This window comes from Triticum dicoccoides, chromosome 2B (genome assembly GCF_002162155.2).
Source record: "Triticum dicoccoides isolate Atlit2015 ecotype Zavitan chromosome 2B, WEW_v2.0, whole genome shotgun sequence".
NCBI lineage: Eukaryota > Viridiplantae > Streptophyta > Magnoliopsida > Poales > Poaceae > Triticum > Triticum dicoccoides.
The window spans coordinates 804,327,021-804,333,516 of NC_041383.1; positions in this window are offsets into that span (position 1 = coordinate 804,327,021).

Sequence of the window (6,496 nt, forward strand, 5' to 3'; positions counted from 1 at the left end):
CCATCGTCATATGGCCACTACGAGTGCTTGCTCCCTATGCGGAGGGCGAGATAGCTGGCGGCATTCTTTGCTGGAGTGTAATGTGTCTAGGTGTGTGTGGGCACTTTCAGAAGCCGAGATGGTCGAGCACATGTGGGCAATCTCAGAACCTGACGCACGGCTGTGGCTCTTTGCCATGAATGAGTCTCTTCCACCGGAGCAATTTCAGTTGATGATTGTTACTTTATGGGCGATTTGGAGTGCAAGACGGAAAGCTATACATGAGGATATATACCAGACTCCGTTTTCCACTGACAACTTCATCAAAGCCTACTTATCAGACATAGAGTTTCTGAGGAAGAAGGAGGAAGCACATGGGAGAGCAGTACCACGACCCCGTACGTGGATTCCACCACCAACAGATTACTACAAACTCAATGTGGACGCGGCCGTGTCACGCCCGGGTACGTTTGGCGCAGTTGGTGTGGTTTGCAGGGATGAGAGAGGTTTGTTCATGGGAGCGTCAGCTCTCGTTTTCAGAGGACTGCACAACCCCCAGGTGCTAGAAGCACTAGCTGTTCGGGAGGCATTAGCACTTTCAGAAGATCTCTATATCAACCATTTACTTGTTGCCTCCGATTGCAAGGTGGTGGTAGATGCAATCAGACAGGGGAGCTCAGCGGAATTTGGAGCCATTGTCGAAGAAATCAAGGCTAGAGCAACTACTTTTATTTCATGTTCATTTACTTATGAGTATAGGACCTCCAATACGGAGGCCCATAATCTCGCAAAGCATGCGTTATCTTTAGGGTTTGGCCGACACACTTGGCTAGGACAACCCGGCGATCTTCTTTTTGTACCTATGAACATTATGATTCAGTAATAAAGCTTTGTGAGATTCTCAAAAAAAAACTAAGCACTAGAGACAACAATTGTAAGTGTTTCATCAACGTTCTTGATGTGTTAGAGAAAGACCGACCTCTCTCACGCCCTGAACTCTCGGAACAGGCCTTCGCCCCCCTTTATAAATAAAGGCACGAACAACCAAACTGATACATAGTGGTGAGGAGACCCTCATACAAGCAGGTCAAAAGAAAAATAAAACGACACTGATCTAGTGGAACACATACCACTAACCCAACACCAAACACGAAACCAGGAGACACCAACCCTAACACACATAACACCCACTACTACTAGACAGGATTGGAGCCGAGCCGCTTGAAGGAACCACCGGTCACCATGGTACCGAACACACCAAGCCAACTTTGGAAAGGACCGCCTCACCGTAGAGGCAGCCCTTGCTCGGGGCCGTGGAGCTTTCTCTCCGAAAAATCGTTATCAAGACCATCCAACAAAAGGTTGGAGAAAATGTAGCATATTTGGTCCAACATGGCAAGGTTCGCTCTGCACTTGACACGGACGAAAACACATGATATTTCTGGTAGATGTGTATAGTTCATTGTGTACATCCCCATTGTATAAGGGGCTTTTCTGCACTTTCACACACATGTATATGTAATGGCCTTTGGCCCTCAGGAAATACTAGTTGCTCATTCCTAACATGGTCTCAGATGCTTAGGTTTTTCTCCCGCTCCCGCACGCTCGCAGCTCCGTGCCTCACTCCCCCCGCCGCCGGACTCCTATTCCTTGTCTCCGGCCACTCCCGCTCGACTTCGGGCGCTCCCCATGCCGCCTGTCCGTCGCGACTGCTCCTGCCCCGCCTGGTGCATCTCCGCCCATGCTCCCGCTGCGCCCCCTTCCCGCTCCCCCCGCTCGACCGGCCTCCTACCGCGTCGCTCCCCCGCTCGACAGGCCTTCTCTCGCGCCGCTCCCCACCAGCGCGGGCTCCTCCCCGCTCGAGCAGGCCTTCTCCCGCGTCGCTCCCCGCTCGAGCAGGCTCTGCCACGCCGCTGCTCTTCTGGATCGGGCGCTCCTCTGCCAGATCCCGCCCCAGCGTCGGGCTGGGCCTTCTATCCTCGCGCCAGGCCTTGTCCCTCTCTGGCTGGCAGCCTCTTCGCTGATCCAGCCCTGCGTCAAGCGCTCTGCTCGATCCGCCTTGGGTGCCCGCGTGTGAACGAGCGCCTCGGCTCGATCTGCCCTCAGTTCGGCAAAAAGAGAGAGAGAGAGAGAGAGAGAGAGAGAGAGAGAGAGAGAGAGAGAGAGAGAGAAACAAGATATCTCAGTATGTCATCTTCAGGCTATGTTGCTGTTCCTCGCTGCTTAGTGATTTTTGATGGCACCAACTATGCTGAGTTTGTAGGCTTCATGCGTATCCATATGCGCGGCCTTCTGCTGTGGGGTGTTCTCTCTGGCGAGGTACCCTGTCCGCCCTGCCCTGTTGCTCCGGTTGCTCCTATTCCCCCAGTGCCCCCAGTGCTGGCTGCTGAGGCTTCTCCGGCTGATAGGGATGCAGACAAGGCTCTTGATGACGCTGCAGTTGATGCCTATGATCAGCAGGTATCTGCTTATTCTGATGCCCTTTCAGTCTACCGGGATGATCTGTCTGCTTACACTCAGTGGTGCAATGATGATGCTCGAGCTACTGTTGTTCTTACTGCGAGTGTCCTCCCTCAGTTTGCCTCGAAATTCATGGGCCTTGGCACTGTTGCAGCGATGTGGTCCTATCTTTGTCAGCGCTATCAGCCCTCTGGCGATGCTTTATACCTCTCTGTAGTGCGTCAGGAGCATGCTCTTCAGCAGAGTGACTCATCTGTTGATGAGTTCTATTCACAGTGCTCTGCCATCTGGCGTCAGCTTGACTCACTGCGGACAGTCGTTTGTGGCACTTGCCGTTGCTGTCAGACTATGCGGTCTGACTTGGAGTTTCAGAGGGTTCATGAGTTCTTATCTCATCTCCGCTCTGAGTTTGAGCCACGACGTGCTCACCTGCTTGCTCGTGGTCGTGTTCCTATCTCGGAGGTGCTTGCCGAGCTTCGTGCTGAGGAGACCCGCCTTCGTTCTGCTGGATTGCTGGTGGTCCCGTCTGTGTTGGCTTCTCGCGCTCCTGTGTCGTCTGCTCGGCTCACCGCTCCACCGCTCCTCCCCACGCCTTCAGGGGGGGTGAGTCGACCTGCTTACACTGAGAGGGGCCGGTCGCGCCGTGACACCTTCTGTGGTTACTGCTCTCGGCCCGGTCACCCAGAGTCTAATTGCCGTGAGAAGAAGCGAGACCAGCGGTGCTCCTCTTCCAATGGGACTCTTGGATCTTCCTCGACTCCGTCACTCATTGACCAGGACATTATGAGGCTCAAACGTCTCTTGGCCTCCTCAGGCTCTTCGTCGACTGGTTTAGCTGCTGCTGTGACTGCAGCCACTTCTCCACCGCCGCAGGCATCTACATAGTCAGGTACATCTTCGTGGGTTTTGGATTCTGGAGCCTCTTTCCATATGTCTCCTGATTCATCTGTACTGTCTTCTCTTCGACCTCTTGATTCGCCCATTCATGTTCTTACTGCCGATGGCACATCTCTTCCTGTTTCTAGTCGTGGTATTCTTTCCACTTCGTCCTTCTCTGTTTCGAGTGTTTCACATGTTCCTCGTCTTACCATGAATCTTTTTTCCGCTGCCCAACTTACTGATTCTGGTTGTCGTGTCATTCTTGATACCGACTCTTGCTCCATTCAGGATCGTCACACCAAGGCTTTGGTTGGAGCTGGCCCTCGGCGCCGTGAGTCAGAGGGCCTTAGGGAGGTTGACTGGCTTTGTGTTCCTTCCGCTGCCACCACTTCTGCCAGCTCTCGTGCTCTTGCTGCCTCTTCGTCTGCGTCCTTTCAGCAGTGGCATCATCGCCTTGGTCACATCTGTGGTTCTCGCTTGTCTTCTTTAGTTCGTCAGGGCCTCTTAGGGTCTGTATCTGGAGATGTCTCCTTACATTGTAATGGTTGCAGACTTGGCAAACAGACTCAATTACCTTATCCTACTAGTGAGTCAGTATCTCAGCATCCGTTTGACTTAGTTCATTCTGATGTCTGGGGTCCTGCTCCCTTTGATTCGAAAGGTGGTCATCGCTACTATGTTTTGTTTATTGATGATTTCTCTCTCTACACTTGGCTCTACTTCATGAAATCTCGTAGCGAGGTTCTCTCTATATACAAACGTTTTGCTTCCATGGTTCACACTCAGTTTGCCACATCCATTCGTACTTTTCGTGCTAACTCCGCTGGGGAGTATATCTCTCAGCTGTTGTGTGGTTTTCTAGCGGAACAGGGTACTCTTGCCCAGTTCTCATGTCCTGGGGCTCGTGCTCAAAATGGCGTTGCTGAACGCAAGCATCGTCATTTGCTTGAGATGGCTCGTGCGCTAATGATTGCTGCTTCCCTTCCACCCCATTTTTGGGCTGAGGTTGTTTCCGCATCCACCTATCTCATCAACATTCAGCCATCAACTGCTCTTCAGGGTGGTATTCCTATGGAGTGTCTCACTAGTCGCTCTCCCGACTACTCAGCTCTTCGTATGTTTGGATGTGTGTGCTATGTTCTTCTTGCCCCCCGAGAACACACCAAACTGACTGCTCAGTCGGTTGAGTGTGTCTTCCTTGGCTACAGCGATGAGCACAAGGGCTATCGATGTTGGGATCCTGTAGGTCGTCGCTTGCGCATCTCGCGTGATGTGACTTTTGATGAGTCTCGTTCTTACTACCCACGTTCTTCTTCCTCGAGTTTCTCTGTCGATGACCTTGCTTTCCTTCTCCTTCCCGATACACCCCGCTACGTGCCTCCTGTGTCACCTCTCCCTACGACACCTCTCATTCCTTCTCAGTCACCACAGAACCCGTCTTCTCCATCCTCCTCCTCCACCTCTCCCCCATCCTCTCCAGTCCGTCGTCCTCTCTCACCGTTTCCTTTTCACTACACTCGACGTTCTCGTTCTGAGGATGTCTCCTCTGACGAGCCTTCCACCTCTGGTGCATCTCCTCCCACGCCCCCTCCGGTTCATAACCTCCGTGCTCGGCCTCGCCCTCCACCTGATCGCTACTCTCCTGCTCGGTACGGTCTCTCTGTTTTGACTGAGCCCACTTCCTATCGCACTGCCATGACTCAGCCTGAATGGCAGCTTGCGATGGTCGAGGAGCTTGCTGCCCTTGAGCGCTCTGGCACTTGGGATCTGGTTCCCCTCCCTTCCGGTGTCCGTCCCATCACCTGCAAGTGGGTCTACAAGCTTAAGACTCGCTCCGATGGTTCTCTTGAGCGCTACAAAGCTCGTCTTGTGGCCCGTGGCTTTCAGCAGGAGCAGGGGCGCGATTATGATGAGACTTTCGCTCCTGTGGCCCACATGACCACTGTCCGCACTCTTCTTGCTGTGGCTTCTGTTCGTCAGTGGTCCATCTCTCAACTTGATGTTCAGAACGCTTTTCTCAACGACGAGTTGCGTGAGGAGGTTTATATGCAGCCACCACAGGGGTACTATGCTCCTGATGGTCTGGTCTGTAGACTTCGCCGTTCTCTATATGGTCTCAAACAGGCCCCTCGCGCGTGGTTTGAGCGCTTCGCATCTGTGGTGACCGCCGCTGGTTTCTTGCCCAGTGACCATGATCCCGCGCTCTTTGTTCACACGTTTCCTCGTGGTCGGACTCTTCTTCTTCTCTATGTTGATGACATGATCATCACCGGTGACGACACTGACTACATCGCCTTTGTTAAGGCTCGCCTTCGTGACCAGTTTCTTATGACTGATCTTGGTCCACTTCGCTACTTTCTTGGGATTGAGATCTCCTCGACCTCTGATGGCTTCTACATCTCCCAAGAAAAATATATTCAGGATCTCCTTGCTCGCGCTGCTCTCGGTGATGAGCGCACGGTTGTGACTCCTATGGAGCTCAACGTTCAGCTTCGTGCCACCGATGGTGACCCTCTTCCTAATCCCACTCGCTATCGTCATCGTGTTGGCAGTCTTGTCTATCTTGCTGTTACGCGTCCTGACATCTCCTATCCTGTTCACATCCTGAGTCAGTTTGTTTCAGCCCCCACCTCTGTCCACTATAGTCATCTCCTCCGTGTTCTCCGATATCTTCGTGACACGATCTCTCAGCGCCTTTTCTTTCCCCGCTCCAGCTCTCTTGAGCTCCAGGCCTACTCTGATGCTACCTGGGCTAGTGATCCCTCGGATCGACGCTCGCTGTCTGCTTATTGTGTCTTTCTTGGTGGCTCTCTTATTGCCTGGAAGACAAAGAAGCAGACTGCAGTTTCTCGCTCGAGTACAGAGGCTGAGTTGCGCGCCATGGCTATGTTGACGGCTGAGGTGATCTGGTTACGGTGGTTACTTGAGGATTTTGGTGTGTCTGCTACTACCTCAACTCCTCTACTGTCTGACAGTACTGGTGCTATCAGTATTGCGCGTGACCCGGTGAAGCATGAGCTCACCAAGCACATCGGTGTGGATGCCCACTTTGTGCGAGCTGCTGTGCAGGATCAGACTCTCGCTCTTCACTATGTGCCCTCTGAGTTACAGTTGGCTGACTTCTTCACGAAGGCACAGACTCGAGCGCAGCATGGGTTTTTCCTCTCCAAACTCAGTG